Source organism: Lissotriton helveticus, chromosome 1_2 (assembly GCF_964261635.1).
Source record: "Lissotriton helveticus chromosome 1_2, aLisHel1.1, whole genome shotgun sequence".
Classification (NCBI taxonomy): Eukaryota; Metazoa; Chordata; class Amphibia; order Caudata; family Salamandridae; genus Lissotriton; species Lissotriton helveticus.
This window is the reverse complement of record NC_136058.1, coordinates 336,759,882-336,774,976: the sequence shown is the minus strand read 5'-3', so window position 1 is coordinate 336,774,976 and position 15,095 is coordinate 336,759,882. Positions and strand designations below refer to the sequence as shown.

The 15,095-nt window shown below is 39.1% G+C and overlaps 25 non-coding genes across 25 annotated transcripts; all 25 read left to right on the top strand.

The window, feature by feature from the left end:
• Positions 1-749: 749 nt before the first annotated feature.
• TRNAA-AGC (transfer RNA alanine (anticodon AGC)) lies at positions 750-822 on the top strand. Its single transcript has one exon. It is a non-coding gene; the product is annotated as a tRNA-Ala (tRNA).
• A 352-nt stretch (positions 823-1,174) lies between these two features.
• TRNAK-CUU (transfer RNA lysine (anticodon CUU)) lies at positions 1,175-1,247 on the top strand. The gene has a single exon. It is a non-coding gene; the product is annotated as a tRNA-Lys (tRNA).
• A 685-nt stretch (positions 1,248-1,932) lies between these two features.
• TRNAK-CUU (transfer RNA lysine (anticodon CUU)) lies at positions 1,933-2,005 on the top strand. The gene has a single exon. It is a non-coding gene; the product is annotated as a tRNA-Lys (tRNA).
• A 769-nt stretch (positions 2,006-2,774) lies between these two features.
• TRNAK-CUU (transfer RNA lysine (anticodon CUU)) lies at positions 2,775-2,847 on the top strand. Its single transcript has one exon. It is a non-coding gene; the product is annotated as a tRNA-Lys (tRNA).
• A 344-nt stretch (positions 2,848-3,191) lies between these two features.
• TRNAA-AGC (transfer RNA alanine (anticodon AGC)) lies at positions 3,192-3,264 on the top strand. The gene has a single exon. It is a non-coding gene; the product is annotated as a tRNA-Ala (tRNA).
• A 352-nt stretch (positions 3,265-3,616) lies between these two features.
• Positions 3,617-3,689, top strand: TRNAK-CUU (transfer RNA lysine (anticodon CUU)). Its single transcript has one exon. It is a non-coding gene; the product is annotated as a tRNA-Lys (tRNA).
• A 685-nt stretch (positions 3,690-4,374) lies between these two features.
• On the top strand, positions 4,375-4,447 carry TRNAK-CUU (transfer RNA lysine (anticodon CUU)). The gene has a single exon. It is a non-coding gene; the product is annotated as a tRNA-Lys (tRNA).
• Positions 4,448-4,791: 344 nt separating this feature from the next.
• TRNAA-AGC (transfer RNA alanine (anticodon AGC)) lies at positions 4,792-4,864 on the top strand. Its single transcript has one exon. It is a non-coding gene; the product is annotated as a tRNA-Ala (tRNA).
• Positions 4,865-5,216: 352 nt separating this feature from the next.
• TRNAK-CUU (transfer RNA lysine (anticodon CUU)) lies at positions 5,217-5,289 on the top strand. Its single transcript has one exon. It is a non-coding gene; the product is annotated as a tRNA-Lys (tRNA).
• Positions 5,290-5,974: 685 nt separating this feature from the next.
• TRNAK-CUU (transfer RNA lysine (anticodon CUU)) lies at positions 5,975-6,047 on the top strand. Its single transcript has one exon. It is a non-coding gene; the product is annotated as a tRNA-Lys (tRNA).
• A 769-nt stretch (positions 6,048-6,816) lies between these two features.
• TRNAK-CUU (transfer RNA lysine (anticodon CUU)) lies at positions 6,817-6,889 on the top strand. The gene has a single exon. It is a non-coding gene; the product is annotated as a tRNA-Lys (tRNA).
• Positions 6,890-7,574: 685 nt separating this feature from the next.
• TRNAK-CUU (transfer RNA lysine (anticodon CUU)) lies at positions 7,575-7,647 on the top strand. The gene has a single exon. It is a non-coding gene; the product is annotated as a tRNA-Lys (tRNA).
• A 344-nt stretch (positions 7,648-7,991) lies between these two features.
• On the top strand, positions 7,992-8,064 carry TRNAA-AGC (transfer RNA alanine (anticodon AGC)). Its single transcript has one exon. It is a non-coding gene; the product is annotated as a tRNA-Ala (tRNA).
• A 352-nt stretch (positions 8,065-8,416) lies between these two features.
• Positions 8,417-8,489, top strand: TRNAK-CUU (transfer RNA lysine (anticodon CUU)). The gene has a single exon. It is a non-coding gene; the product is annotated as a tRNA-Lys (tRNA).
• Positions 8,490-9,174: 685 nt separating this feature from the next.
• On the top strand, positions 9,175-9,247 carry TRNAK-CUU (transfer RNA lysine (anticodon CUU)). The gene has a single exon. It is a non-coding gene; the product is annotated as a tRNA-Lys (tRNA).
• A 344-nt stretch (positions 9,248-9,591) lies between these two features.
• TRNAA-AGC (transfer RNA alanine (anticodon AGC)) lies at positions 9,592-9,664 on the top strand. The gene has a single exon. It is a non-coding gene; the product is annotated as a tRNA-Ala (tRNA).
• Positions 9,665-10,016: 352 nt separating this feature from the next.
• TRNAK-CUU (transfer RNA lysine (anticodon CUU)) lies at positions 10,017-10,089 on the top strand. The gene has a single exon. It is a non-coding gene; the product is annotated as a tRNA-Lys (tRNA).
• A 685-nt stretch (positions 10,090-10,774) lies between these two features.
• On the top strand, positions 10,775-10,847 carry TRNAK-CUU (transfer RNA lysine (anticodon CUU)). Its single transcript has one exon. It is a non-coding gene; the product is annotated as a tRNA-Lys (tRNA).
• Positions 10,848-11,616: 769 nt separating this feature from the next.
• TRNAK-CUU (transfer RNA lysine (anticodon CUU)) lies at positions 11,617-11,689 on the top strand. Its single transcript has one exon. It is a non-coding gene; the product is annotated as a tRNA-Lys (tRNA).
• A 685-nt stretch (positions 11,690-12,374) lies between these two features.
• Positions 12,375-12,447, top strand: TRNAK-CUU (transfer RNA lysine (anticodon CUU)). The gene has a single exon. It is a non-coding gene; the product is annotated as a tRNA-Lys (tRNA).
• A 769-nt stretch (positions 12,448-13,216) lies between these two features.
• Positions 13,217-13,289, top strand: TRNAK-CUU (transfer RNA lysine (anticodon CUU)). The gene has a single exon. It is a non-coding gene; the product is annotated as a tRNA-Lys (tRNA).
• Positions 13,290-13,633: 344 nt separating this feature from the next.
• Positions 13,634-13,706, top strand: TRNAA-AGC (transfer RNA alanine (anticodon AGC)). The gene has a single exon. It is a non-coding gene; the product is annotated as a tRNA-Ala (tRNA).
• A 352-nt stretch (positions 13,707-14,058) lies between these two features.
• On the top strand, positions 14,059-14,131 carry TRNAK-CUU (transfer RNA lysine (anticodon CUU)). The gene has a single exon. It is a non-coding gene; the product is annotated as a tRNA-Lys (tRNA).
• A 344-nt stretch (positions 14,132-14,475) lies between these two features.
• Positions 14,476-14,548, top strand: TRNAA-AGC (transfer RNA alanine (anticodon AGC)). The gene has a single exon. It is a non-coding gene; the product is annotated as a tRNA-Ala (tRNA).
• A 352-nt stretch (positions 14,549-14,900) lies between these two features.
• Positions 14,901-14,973, top strand: TRNAK-CUU (transfer RNA lysine (anticodon CUU)). Its single transcript has one exon. It is a non-coding gene; the product is annotated as a tRNA-Lys (tRNA).
• The last annotated feature ends 122 nt before the right edge of the window (positions 14,974-15,095 follow it).

Here is a 15,095-nt window from a genome sequence, read left to right as displayed (position 1 = left end):
AGTAAGAACAGATAAATCACAGATGGCTTTCATATATGGTCACATCATAACAACTAAAGGTGTTTTATCAAAAGGGTTTAGGTATTCGTTAGCTTGTGAGAGCAATTTGAGTTCTTATGCAATCTCACAATGACATTTCCACAACTTCCATTTCAATTTTGTCTCATTTTACTTGACACTCTGTCCACTGAGGGATCTATAAATGATAAGTTCCTTGAAAAACAAGAGTTGAGGAATATCCAGGAACTGGTTTTCTTAATGAAAAACGATCAGTTTGCATACTACTTTAAAGAGGGAGCCCGGCCAGCTCAGTCGGTAGAGCATGAGACTCTTGATCTCAGGGTCGTGGGTTCGAGCATGAGACTCTTAATCTCAGGGTCGTGGGTTCGAGCCCCACGTTGGGTGAAAACGAGTAATTTTTGCAGGATTATTGCATTGGATCTCATAATATGGCAATTAATCTTGCATTAGACATGCAATAACTCCCAAAAATTGTATATCTTTGGTTTCCCATTGGTGGGAAATGTAACTTCAAGATTAGGTAGGGCATTAGTCTAGATTAACATACAGCGATATTACTCCTATTCAAGTACTAAACAGGCCAACCTGAACTGTAAAACATCCCCTAAGTGGAGGTAAGGCATCAGTTAGGAGTGAACTGAACACTCATGTAATGGGCAATTTGACGTCAAATAAAGTGTCGTAGGCATTAACATTACTTTTGAAATGTTATTCTGAGGGAGCACACAGGGGAATTAGCTCAAATGGTAGAGCGCTCGCTTAGCATGCGAGAGGTAGCGGGATCGATGCCCGCATTCTCCATTCTAAAATGTACATACATTTTATTTTTAACTTGTCATTGCCAAGCTTGTTGCATAGTAAGAACAGATAAATCACAGATGGCTTTCATATATGGTCACATCATAACAACTAAAGGGGTTTTATCAAAAGGGTTTAGGTATTCGTTAGCTTGTGAGAGCAATTTGAGTTCTTATGCAATCTCACAATGACATTTCCACAACTTCCATTTCAATTTTGTCTCATTTTACTTGACACTCTGTCCACTGAGGGATCTATAAATGATAAGTTCCTTGAAAAACAAGAGTTGAGGAATATCCAGGAACTGGTTTTCTTAATGAAAAACGATCAGTTTGCGTTCTACTTTAAAGAGGGAGCCCGGCTAGCTCAGTCGGTAGACCATGAGACTCTTAATCTCAGGGTCGTGGGTTCGAGCCCCACGTTGGGCGAAAACGAGTAATTTTTGCAGGATTATTGCATTGGATCTCATAATATGGCAATTAATCTTGCATTAGACATGCAATAACTCCCATAAATTGTATATCTTTGGTTTCCCATTGGTGGGAAATGTAACTTCAAGATTAGGTAGGGCATTAGTCTAGATTAACATACAGCGATATTACTCCTATTCAAGTACTAAACAGGCCAACCTGCACTGTAAAACATCCCCTAAGTGGAGGTAAGGCATCAGTTAGGAGTGAACTGAACAGGGGAAGTAGCTCAAATGGTAGAGCGCTCGCTTAGCATGCGAGAGGTAGTGGTATCGATGCCCGCATTCTCCATTCTAAAATGTACATACATTTTATTTTTAACTTGTCATTGCCAAGCTTGTTGCATAGTAAGAACAGATAAATCACAAATGGCTTTCATATATGGTCACATCATAACAACTAAAGGGGTTTTATCAAAAGGGTTTAGGTATTCGTTAGCTTGTGAGAGCAATTTGAGTTCTTATGTAATCTCACAATGACATTTCCACAACTTCCATTTCAATTTTGTCTCATTTTACTTGACACTCTGTCCACTGAGGGATCTATAAATGATAAGTTCCTTGAAAAACAAGAGTTGAGGAATATCCAGGAACTGGTTTTCTTAATGAAAAATGATCAGTTTGCATTCTACTTTAAAGAGGGAGCCCGGCTAGCTCAGTCGGTAGAGCATGAGACTCTTAATCTCAGGGTCGTGGGTTCGAGCCCCACGTTGGGCGAAAACGTGTATTTTTTGCAGGATTATTGTGTTGGATCTCATAATATGGCAATTAATCTTGCATTAGACATGCAATAACTCCCAAAAATTGTATATCTTTGGTTTCCCATTGGTGGGAAATGTAACTTCAAGATTAGGTAGGGCATCAGTCTAGATTAACATACAGCGATATTACTCCTATTCAAGTACTTAACAGGCCAACCTGAACTGTAAAACATCCCCTAAGTGGAGGTAAGGCATCAGTTAGGAGTGAACTGAACACTCATGTAATGGGCAATTTGACATCAAATAAAGTGTGGTAGGCATTACCATTACTTTTGAAATGTTATTCTGAGGGAGCACACAGGGGAATTAGCTCAAATGGTAGAGCGCTCGCTTAGCATAAGAGAAGTAGCGGGATCGATGCCCGCATTCTCCATTCTAAAATGTACATACATTTTATTTTTAACTTGTCATTGCCAAGCTTGTTGCATAGTAAGAACAGATAAATCACAGATGGCTTTCATATATGGTCACATCATAACAACTAAAGTGGTTTTATCAAAAGGGTTTAGGTATTCGTTAGCTTGTGAGAGCAATTTGAGTTCTTATGCAATCTCACAATGACATTTCCACAACTTCCATTTCAATTTTGTCTCATTTTACTTGACACTCTGTCCACTGAGGGATCTATAAATGATAAGTTCCTTGAAAAACAAGAGTTGAGGAATATCCAGGAACTGGTTTTCTTAATGAAAAACGATCAGTTTGCATACTACTTTAAAGAGGGAGCCTGGCTAGCTCAGTCGGTAGAGCATGAGACTCTTGATCTCAGGGTCGTGGGTTCGAGCCCCACGTTGGGCGAAAACGAGTAATTTTTGCAGGATTATTGCATTGGATCTCATAATATGGCAATTCATCTTGCATTAGACATGCAATAACTCCCAAAAATTGTATATCTTTGGTTTCCCATTGGTGGGAAATGTAACTTCAAGATTAGGTAGGGCATTAGTCTAGATTAACATACAGCGATATTACTCCTATTCAAGTACTAAACAGGCCAACCTGAACTGTAAAACATCCCCTAAGTGGAGGTAAGGCATCAGTTAGGAGTGAACTGAACACTCATGTAATGGGCAATTTGACGTCAAATAAAGTGTGGTAGGCATTACCATTACTTTTGAAATGTTATTCTGAGGGAGCACACGGGGGAATTAGCTCAAATGGTAGAGCGCTCGCTTAGCATGCGAGAGGTAGCGGGATCGATGCCCGCATTCTCCATTCTAAAATGTACATACATTTTATTTTTAACTTGTCATTGCCAAGCTTGTTGCATAGTAAGAACAGATAAATCACAGATGGCTTTCATATATGGTCACATCATAACAACTAAAGTGGTTTTATCAAAAGGGTTTAGGTATTCGTTAGCTTGTGAGAGCAATTTGAGTTCTTATGCAATCTCACAATGACATTTCCACAACTTCCATTTCAATTTTGTCTCATTTTACTTGACACTCTGTCCACTGAGGGATCTATAAATGATAAGTTCCTTGAAAAACAAGAGTTGAGGAATATCCAGGAACTGGTTTTCTTAATGAAAAACGATCAGTTTGCATACTACTTTAAAGAGGGAGCCTGGCTAGCTCAGTCGGTAGAGCATGAGACTCTTAATCTCAGGGTCGTGGGTTCGAGCCCCACGTTGGGCGAAAATGAGTCATTTTTGCAGGATTATTGCATTGGATCTCATAATATGGCAATTAATCTTGCATTAGACATGCAATAACTCCCATAAATTGTATATCTTTGGTTTCCCATTGGTGGGAAATGTAACTTCAAGATTAGGTAGGGCATTAGTCTAGATTAACATACAGCGATATTACTCCTATTCAAGTACTAAACAGGCCAACCTGCACTGTAAAACATCCCCTAAGTGGAGGTAAGGCATCAGTTAGGAGTGAACTGAACAGGGGAAGTAGCTCAAATGGTAGAGCGCTCGCTTAGCATGCGAGAGGTAGTGGTATCGATGCCTGCATTCTCCATTCTAAAATGTACATACATTTTATTTTTAACTTGTCATTGCCAAGCTTGTTGCATAGTAAGAACAGATAAATCACAGATGGCTTTCATATATGGTCACATCATAACAACTAAAGGGGTTTTATCAAAAGGGTTTAGGTATTCGTTAGCTTGTGAGAGCAATTTGAGTTCTTATGTAATCTCACAATGACATTTCCACAACTTCCATTTCAATTTTGTCTCATTTTACTTGACACTCTGTCCACTGAGGGATCTATAAATGATAAGTTCCTTGAAAAACAAGAGTTGAGGAATATCCAGGAACTGGTTTTCTTAATGAAAAATGATCAGTTTGCATTCTACTTTAAAGAGGGAGCCCGGCTAGCTCAGTCGGTAGAGCATGAGACTCTTGATCTCAGGGTCGTGGGTTCGAGCCCCACGTTGGGCGAAAACTAGTAATTTTTGCAGGATTATTGCATTGGATCTCATAATATGGCAATTCATCTTGCATTAGACATGCAATAACTCCCAAAAATTGTATATCTTTGGTTTCCCATTGGTGGGAAATGTAACTTCAAGATTAGGAAGGGCATTAGTCTAGATTAACATACAGCGATATTACTCCTATTCAAGTACTAAACAGGCCAACCTGAACTGTAAAACATCCCCTAAGTGGAGGTAAGGCATCAGTTAGGAGTGAACTGAACACTCATGTAATGGGCAATTTGACGTCAAATAAAGTGTGGTAGGCATTACCATTACTTTTGAAATGTTATTCCGAGGGAGCACACGGGGGAATTAGCTCAAATGGTAGAGCGCTCGCTTAGCATGCGAGAGGTAGCGGGATCGATGCCCGCATTCTCCATTCTAAAATGTACATACATTTTATTTTTAACTTGTCATTGCCAAGCTTGTTGCATAGTAAGAACAGATAAATCACAGATGGCTTTCATATATGGTCACATCATAACAACTAAAGTGGTTTTATCAAAAGGGTTTAGGTATTCGTTAGCTTGTGAGAGCAATTTGAGTTCTTATGCAATCTCACAATGACATTTCCACAACTTCCATTTCAATTTTGTCTCATTTTACTTGACACTCTGTCCACTGAGGGATCTATAAATGATAAGTTCCTTGAAAAACAAGAGTTGAGGAATATCCAGGAACTGGTTTTCTTAATGAAAAACGATCAGTTTGCATACTACTTTAAAGAGGGAGCCTGGCTAGCTCAGTCGGTAGAGCATGAGACTCTTAATCTCAGGGTCGTGGGTTCGAGCCCCACGTTGGGCGAAAACGAGTAATTTTTGCAGGATTATTGCATTGGATCTCATAATATGGCAATTAATCTTGCATTAGACATGCAATAACTCCCATAAATTGTATATCTTTGGTTTCCCATTGGTGGGAAATGTAACTTCAAGATTAGGTAGGGCATTAGTCTAGATTAACATACAGCGATATTTCTCCTATTCAAGTACTAAACAGGCCAACCTGCACTGTAAAACATCCCCTAAGTGGAGGTAAGGCATCAGTTAGGAGTGAACTGAACAGGGGAAGTAGCTCAAATGGTAGAGCGCTCGCTTAGCATGCGAGAGGTAGTGGTATCGATGCCCGCATTCTCCATTCTAAAATGTACATACATTTTATTTTTAACTTGTCATTGCCAAGCTTGTTGCATAGTAAGAACAGATAAATCACAGATGGCTTTCATATATGGTCACATCATAACAACTAAAGGGGTTTTATCAAAAGGGTTTAGGTATTCGTTAGCTTGTGAGAGCAATTTGAGTTCTTATGTAATCTCACAATGACATTTCCACAACTTCCATTTCAATTTTGTCTCATTTTACTTGACACTCTGTCCACTGAGGGATCTATAAATGATAAGTTCCTTGAAAAACAAGAGTTGAGGAATATCCAGGAACTGGTTTTCTTAATGAAAAATGATCAGTTTGCATTCTACTTTAAAGAGGGAGCCCGGCTAGCTCAGTCGGTAGAGCATGAGACTCTTAATCTCAGGGTCGTGGGTTCGAGCCCCACGTTGGGCGAAAACGTGTATTTTTTGCAGATTTATTGTGTTGGATCTCATAATATGGCAATTAATCTTGCATTAGACATGCAATAACTCCCAAAAATTGTATATCTTTGGTTTCCCATTGGTGGGAAATGTAACTTCAAGATTAGGTAGGGCATTAGTCTAGATTAACATACAGCGATATTACTCCTATTCAAGTACTTAACAGGCCAACCTGAACTGTAAAACATCCCCTAAGTGGAGGTAAGGCATCAGTTAGGAGTGAACTGAACACTCATGTAATGGGCAATTTGACATCAAATAAAGTGTGGTAGGCATTACCATTACTTTTGAAATGTTATTCTGAGGGAGCACACAGGGGAATTAGCTCAAATGGTAGAGCGCTCGCTTAGCATGCGAGAAGTAGCGGGATCGATGCCCGCATTCTCCATTCTAAAATGTACATACATTTTATTTTTAACTTGTCATTGCCAAGCTTGTTGCATAGTAAGAACAGATAAATCACAGATGGCTTTCATATATGGTCACATCATAACAACTAAAGGGGTTTTATCAAAAGGGTTTAGGTATTCGTTAGCTTGTGAGAGCAATTTGAGTTCTTATGCAATCTCACAATGACATTTCCACAACTTCCATTTCAATTTTGTCTCATTTTACTTGACACTCTGTCCACTGAGGGATCTATAAATGATAAGTTCCTTGAAAAACAAGAGTTGAGGAATATCCAGGAACTGGTTTTCTTAATGAAAAACGATCAGTTTGCGTTCTACTTTAAAGAGGGAGCCCGGCTAGCTCAGTTGGTAGAGCATGAGACTCTTAATCTCAGGGTCGTGGGTTCGAGCCCCACGTTGGGCAAAAACGAGTTATTTTTGCAGGATTATTGCATTGGATCTCATAATATGGCAATTAATCTTGCATTAGACATGCAATAACTCCCATAAATTGTATATCTTTGGTTTCCCATTGGTGGGAAATGTAACTTCAAGATTAGGTAGGGCATTAGTCTAGATTAACATACAGCGATATTTCTCCTATTCAAGTACTAAACAGGCCAACCTGCACTGTAAAACATCCCCTAAGTGGAGGTAAGGCATCAGTTAGGAGTGAACTGAACAGGGGAAGTAGCTCAAATGGTAGAGCGCTCGCTTAGCATGCGAGAGGTAGTGGTATCGATGCCCGCATTCTCCATTCTAAAATGTACATACATTTTATTTTTAACTTGTCATTGCCAAGCTTGTTGCATAGTAAGAACAGATAAATCACAGATGGCTTTCATATATGGTCACATCATAACAACTAAAGGGGTTTTATCAAAAGGGTTTAGGTATTCGTTAGCTTGTGAGAGCAATTTGAGTTCTTATGTAATCTCACAATGACATTTCCACAACTTCCATTTCAATTTTGTCTCATTTTACTTGACACTCTGTCCACTGAGGGATCTATAAATGATAAGTTCCTTGAAAAACAAGAGTTGAGGAATATCCAGGAACTGGTTTTCTTAATGAAAAATGATCAGTTTGCATTCTACTTTAAAGAGGGAGCCCGGCTAGCTCAGTCGGTAGAGCATGAGACTCTTAATCTCAGGGTCGTGGGTTCGAGCCCCACGTTGGGCGAAAACGTGTATTTTTTGCAGATTTATTGTGTTGGATCTCATAATATGGCAATTAATCTTGCATTAGACATGCAATAACTCCCAAAAATTGTATATCTTTGGTTTCCCATTGGTGGGAAATGTAACTTCAAGATTAGGTAGGGCATTAGTCTAGATTAACATACAGCGATATTACTCCTATTCAAGTACTTAACAGGCCAACCTGAACTGTAAAACATCCCCTAAGTGGAGGTAAGGCATCAGTTAGGAGTGAACTGAACACTCATGTAATGGGCAATTTGACATCAAATAAAGTGTGGTAGGCATTACCATTACTTTTGAAATGTTATTCTGAGGGAGCACACAGGGGAATTAGCTCAAATGGTAGAGCGCTCGCTTAGCATGCGAGAGGTAGCGGGATCGATGCCCGCATTCTCCATTCTAAAATGTACATACATTTTATTTTTAACTTGTCATTGCCAAGCTTGTTGCATAGTAAGAACAGATAAATCACAGATGGCTTTCATATATGGTCACATCATAACAACTAAAGTGGTTTTATCAAAAGGGTTTAGGTATTCGTTAGCTTGTGAGAGCAATTTGAGTTCTTATGCAATCTCACAATGACATTTCCACAACTTCCATTTCAATTTTGTCTCATTTTACTTGACACTCTGTCCACTGAGGGATCTATAAATGATAAGTTCCTTGAAAAACAAGAGTTGAGGAATATCCAGGAACTGGTTTTCTTAATGAAAAACGATCAGTTTGCATACTACTTTAAAGAGGGAGCCTGGCTAGCTCAGTCGGTAGAGCATGAGACTCTTAATCTCAGGGTCGTGGGTTCGAGCCCCACGTTGGGCGAAAATGAGTCATTTTTGCAGGATTATTGCATTGGATCTCATAATATGGCAATTAATCTTGCATTAGACATGCAATAACTCCCATAAATTGTATATCTTTGGTTTCCCATTGGTGGGAAATGTAACTTCAAGATTAGGTAGGGCATTAGTCTAGATTAACATACAGCGATATTACTCCTATTCAAGTACTAAACAGGCCAACCTGCACTGTAAAACATCCCCTAAGTGGAGGTAAGGCATCAGTTAGGAGTGAACTGAACAGGGGAAGTAGCTCAAATGGTAGAGCGCTCGCTTAGCATGCGAGAGGTAGTGGTATCGATGCCTGCATTCTCCATTCTAAAATGTACATACATTTTATTTTTAACTTGTCATTGCCAAGCTTGTTGCATAGTAAGAACAGATAAATCACAGATGGCTTTCATATATGGTCACATCATAACAACTAAAGGGGTTTTATCAAAAGGGTTTAGGTATTCGTTAGCTTGTGAGAGCAATTTGAGTTCTTATGTAATCTCACAATGACATTTCCACAACTTCCATTTCAATTTTGTCTCATTTTACTTGACACTCTGTCCACTGAGGGATCTATAAATGATAAGTTCCTTGAAAAACAAGAGTTGAGGAATATCCAGGAACTGGTTTTCTTAATGAAAAATGATCAGTTTGCATTCTACTTTAAAGAGGGAGCCCGGCTAGCTCAGTCGGTAGAGCATGAGACTCTTGATCTCAGGGTCGTGGGTTCGAGCCCCACGTTGGGCGAAAACTAGTAATTTTTGCAGGATTATTGCATTGGATCTCATAATATGGCAATTCATCTTGCATTAGACATGCAATAACTCCCAAAAATTGTATATCTTTGGTTTCCCATTGGTGGGAAATGTAACTTCAAGATTAGGAAGGGCATTAGTCTAGATTAACATACAGCGATATTACTCCTATTCAAGTACTAAACAGGCCAACCTGAACTGTAAAACATCCCCTAAGTGGAGGTAAGGCATCAGTTAGGAGTGAACTGAACACTCATGTAATGGGCAATTTGACGTCAAATAAAGTGTGGTAGGCATTACCATTACTTTTGAAATGTTATTCCGAGGGAGCACACGGGGGAATTAGCTCAAATGGTAGAGCGCTCGCTTAGCATGCGAGAGGTAGCGGGATCGATGCCCGCATTCTCCATTCTAAAATGTACATACATTTTATTTTTAACTTGTCATTGCCAAGCTTGTTGCATAGTAAGAACAGATAAATCACAGATGGCTTTCATATATGGTCACATCATAACAACTAAAGTGGTTTTATCAAAAGGGTTTAGGTATTCGTTAGCTTGTGAGAGCAATTTGAGTTCTTATGCAATCTCACAATGACATTTCCACAACTTCCATTTCAATTTTGTCTCATTTTACTTGACACTCTGTCCACTGAGGGATCTATAAATGATAAGTTCCTTGAAAAACAAGAGTTGAGGAATATCCAGGAACTGGTTTTCTTAATGAAAAACGATCAGTTTGCATACTACTTTAAAGAGGGAGCCTGGCTAGCTCAGTCGGTAGAGCATGAGACTCTTAATCTCAGGGTCGTGGGTTCGAGCCCCACGTTGGGCGAAAACGAGTAATTTTTGCAGGATTATTGCATTGGATCTCATAATATGGCAATTAATCTTGCATTAGACATGCAATAACTCCCATAAATTGTATATCTTTGGTTTCCCATTGGTGGGAAATGTAACTTCAAGATTAGGTAGGGCATTAGTCTAGATTAACATACAGCGATATTTCTCCTATTCAAGTACTAAACAGGCCAACCTGCACTGTAAAACATCCCCTAAGTGGAGGTAAGGCATCAGTTAGGAGTGAACTGAACAGGGGAAGTAGCTCAAATGGTAGAGCGCTCGCTTAGCATGCGAGAGGTAGTGGTATCGATGCCCGCATTCTCCATTCTAAAATGTACATACATTTTATTTTTAACTTGTCATTGCCAAGCTTGTTGCATAGTAAGAACAGATAAATCACAGATGGCTTTCATATATGGTCACATCATAACAACTAAAGGGGTTTTATCAAAAGGGTTTAGGTATTCGTTAGCTTGTGAGAGCAATTTGAGTTCTTATGTAATCTCACAATGACATTTCCACAACTTCCATTTCAATTTTGTCTCATTTTACTTGACACTCTGTCCACTGAGGGATCTATAAATGATAAGTTCCTTGAAAAACAAGAGTTGAGGAATATCCAGGAACTGGTTTTCTTAATGAAAAATGATCAGTTTGCATTCTACTTTAAAGAGGGAGCCCGGCTAGCTCAGTCGGTAGAGCATGAGACTCTTAATCTCAGGGTCGTGGGTTCGAGCCCCACGTTGGGCGAAAACGTGTATTTTTTGCAGATTTATTGTGTTGGATCTCATAATATGGCAATTAATCTTGCATTAGACATGCAATAACTCCCAAAAATTGTATATCTTTGGTTTCCCATTGGTGGGAAATGTAACTTCAAGATTAGGTAGGGCATTAGTCTAGATTAACATACAGCGATATTACTCCTATTCAAGTACTTAACAGGCCAACCTGAACTGTAAAACATCCCCTAAGTGGAGGTAAGGCATCAGTTAGGAGTGAACTGAACACTCATGTAATGGGCAATTTGACATCAAATAAAGTGTGGTAGGCATTACCATTACTTTTGAAATGTTATTCTGAGGGAGCACACAGGGGAATTAGCTCAAATGGTAGAGCGCTCGCTTAGCATGCGAGAAGTAGCGGGATCGATGCCCGCATTCTCCATTCTAAAATGTACATACATTTTATTTTTAACTTGTCATTGCCAAGCTTGTTGCATAGTAAGAACAGATAAATCACAGATGGCTTTCATATATGGTCACATCATAACAACTAAAGGGGTTTTATCAAAAGGGTTTAGGTATTCGTTAGCTTGTGAGAGCAATTTGAGTTCTTATGCAATCTCACAATGACATTTCCACAACTTCCATTTCAATTTTGTCTCATTTTACTTGACACTCTGTCCACTGAGGGATCTATAAATGATAAGTTCCTTGAAAAACAAGAGTTGAGGAATATCCAGGAACTGGTTTTCTTAATGAAAAACGATCAGTTTGCGTTCTACTTTAAAGAGGGAGCCCGGCTAGCTCAGTCGGTAGAGCATGAGACTCTTAATCTCAGGGTCGTGGGTTCGAGCCCCACGTTGGGCAAAAACGAGTTATTTTTGCAGGATTATTGCATTGGATCTCATAATATGGCAATTAATCTTGCATTAGACATGCAATAACTCCCATAAATTGTATATCTTTGGTTTCCCATTGGTGGGAAATGTAACTTCAAGATTAGGTAGGGCATTAGTCTAGATTAACATACAGCGATATTTCTCCTATTCAAGTACTAAACAGGCCAACCTGCACTGTAAAACATCCCCTAAGTGGAGGTAAGGCATCAGTTAGGAGTGAACTGAACAGGGGAAGTAGCTCAAATGGTAGAGCGCTCGCTTAGCATGCGAGAGGTAGTGGTATCGATGCCCGCATTCTCCATTCTAAAATGTACATACATTTTATTTTTAACTTGTCATTGCCAAGCTTGTTGCATAGTAAGAACAGATAAATCACAGATGGCTTTCATATATGGTCACATCATAACAACTAAAGGGGTTTTATCAAAAGGGTTTAGGTATTCGTTAGCTTGTGAGAGCAATTTGAGTTCTTATGTAATCTCACAATGACATTTCCACAACTTCCATTTCAATTTTGTCTCATTTTACTTGACACTCTGTCCACTGAGGGATCTATAAATGATAAGTTCCTTGAAAAACAAGAGTTGAGGAATATCCAGGAACTGGTTTTCTTAATGAAAAATGATCAGTTTGCATTCTACTTTAAAGAGGGAGCCCGGCTAGCTCAGTCGGTAGAGCATGAGACTCTTAATCTCAGGGTCGTGGGTTCGAGCCCCACGTTGGGCGAAAACGTGTATTTTTTGCAGATTTATTGTGTTGGATCTCATAATATGGCAATTAATCTTGCATTAGACATGCAATAACTCCCAAAAATTGTATATCTTTGGTTTCCCATTGGTGGGAAATGTAACTTCAAGATTAGGTAGGGCATTAGTCTAGATTAACATACAGCGATATTACTCCTATTCAAGTACTTAACAGGCCAACCTGAACTGTAAAACATCCCCTAAGTGGAGGTAAGGCATCAGTTAGGAGTGAACTGAACACTCATGTAATGGGCAATTTGACATCAAATAAAGTGTGGTAGGCATTACCATTACTTTTGAAATGTTATTCTGAGGGAGCACACAGGGGAATTAGCTCAAATGGTAGAGCGCTCGCTTAGCATGCGAGAAGTAGCGGGATCGATACCTGCATTCTCCATTCTAAAATGTACATACATTTTATTTTTAACTTGTCATTGCCAAGCTTGTTGCATAGTAAGAACAGATAAATCACAGATGGCTTTCATATATGGTCACATCATAACAACTAAAGGGGTTTTATCAAAAGGGTTTAGGTATTCGTTAGCTTGTGAGAGCAATTTGAGTTCTTATGCAATCTCACAATGACATTTCCACAACTTCCATTTCAATTTTGTCTCATTTTACTTGACACTCTGTCCACTGAGGGATCTATAAATGATAAGTTCCTTGAAAAACAAGAGTTGAGGAATATCCAGGAACTGGTTTTCTTAATGAAAAACGATCAGTTTGCGTTCTACTTTAAAGAGGGAGCCCGGCTAGCTCAGTCGGTAGAGCATGAGACTCTTAATCTCAGGGTCGTGGGTTCGAGCCCCACGTTGGGCAAAAACGAGTAATTTTTGCAGGATTATTGCATTGGATCTCATAATATGGCAATTAATCTTGCATTAGACATGCAATAACTCCCAAAAATTGTATATCTTTGGTTTCCCATTGGTGGGAAATGTAACTTCAAGATTAGGTAGGGCATTAGTCTAGATTAACATACAGCGATATTACTCCTATTCAAGTACTTAACAGGCCAACCTGAACTGTAAAACATCCCCTAAGTGGAGGTAAGGCATCAGTTAGGAGTGAACTGAACACTCATGTAATGGGCAATTTGACATCAAATAAAGTGTGGTAGGCATTACCATTACTTTTGAAATGTTATTCTGAGGGAGCACACAGGGGAATTAGCTCAAATGGTAGAGCGCTCGCTTAGCATGCGAGAGGTAGCGGGATCGATGCCCGCATTCTCCATTCTAAAATGTACATACATTTTATTTTTAACTTGTCATTGCCAAGCTTGTTGCATAGTAAGAACAGATAAATCACAGATGGCTTTCATATATGGTCACATCATAACAACTAAAGTGGTTTTATCAAAAGGGTTTAGGTATTCGTTAGCTTGTGAGAGCAATTTGAGTTCTTATGCAATCTCACAATGACATTTCCACAACTTCCATTTCAATTTTGTCTCATTTTACTTGACACTCTGTCCACTGAGGGATCTATAAATGATAAGTTCCTTGAAAAACAAGAGTTGAGGAATATCCAGGAACTGGTTTTCTTAATGAAAAACGATCAGTTTGCATACTACTTTAAAGAGGGAGCCGGGCTAGCTCAGTCGGTAGAGCATGAGACTCTTGATCTCAGGGTCGTGGGTTCGAGCCCCACGTTGGGCGAAAACGAGTAATTTTTGCAGGATTATTGCATTGGATCTCATAATATGGCAATTCATCTTGCATTAGACATGCAATAACTCCCAAAAATTGTATATCTTTGGTTTCCCATTGGTGGGAAATGTAACTTCAAGATTAGGTAGGGCATTAGTCTAGATTAACATACAGCGATATTACTCCTATTCAAGTACTAAACAGGCCAACCTGAACTGTAAAACATCCCCTAAGTGGAGGTAAGGCATCAGTTAGGAGTGAACTGAACACTCATGTAATGGGCAATTTGACATCAAATAAAGTGTGGTAGGCATTACCATTACTTTTGAAATGTTATTCTGAGGGAGCACACGGGGGAATTAGCTCAAATGGTAGAGCGCTCGCTTAGCATGCGAGAGGTAGCGGGATCGATGCCCGCATTCTCCATTCTAAAATGTACATACATTTTATTTTTAACTTGTCATTGCCAAGCTTGTTGCATAGTAAGAACAGATAAATCACAGATGGCTTTCATATATGGTCACATCATAACAACTAAAGTGGTTTTATCAAAAGGGTTTAGGTATTCGTTAGCTTGTGAGAGCAATTTGAGTTCTTATGCAATCTCACAATGACATTTCCACAACTTCCATTTCAATTTTGTCTCATTTTACTTGACACTCTGTCCACTGAGGGATCTATAAATGCTAAGTTCCTTGAAAAACAAGAGTTGAGGAATATCCAGGAACTGGTTTTCTTAATGAAAAACGATCAGTTTGCATACTACTTTAAAGAGGGAGCCTGGCTAGCTCAGTCGGTAGAGCATGAGACTCTTGATCTCAGGGTCGTGGGTTCGAGCCCCACGTTGGGCGAAAACGAGTAATTTTTGCAGGATTATTGCATTGGATCTCATAATATGGCAATTCATCTTGCATTAGACATGCAATAACTCCCAAAAATTGTATATCTTTGGTTTCCCATTGGTGGGAAATGT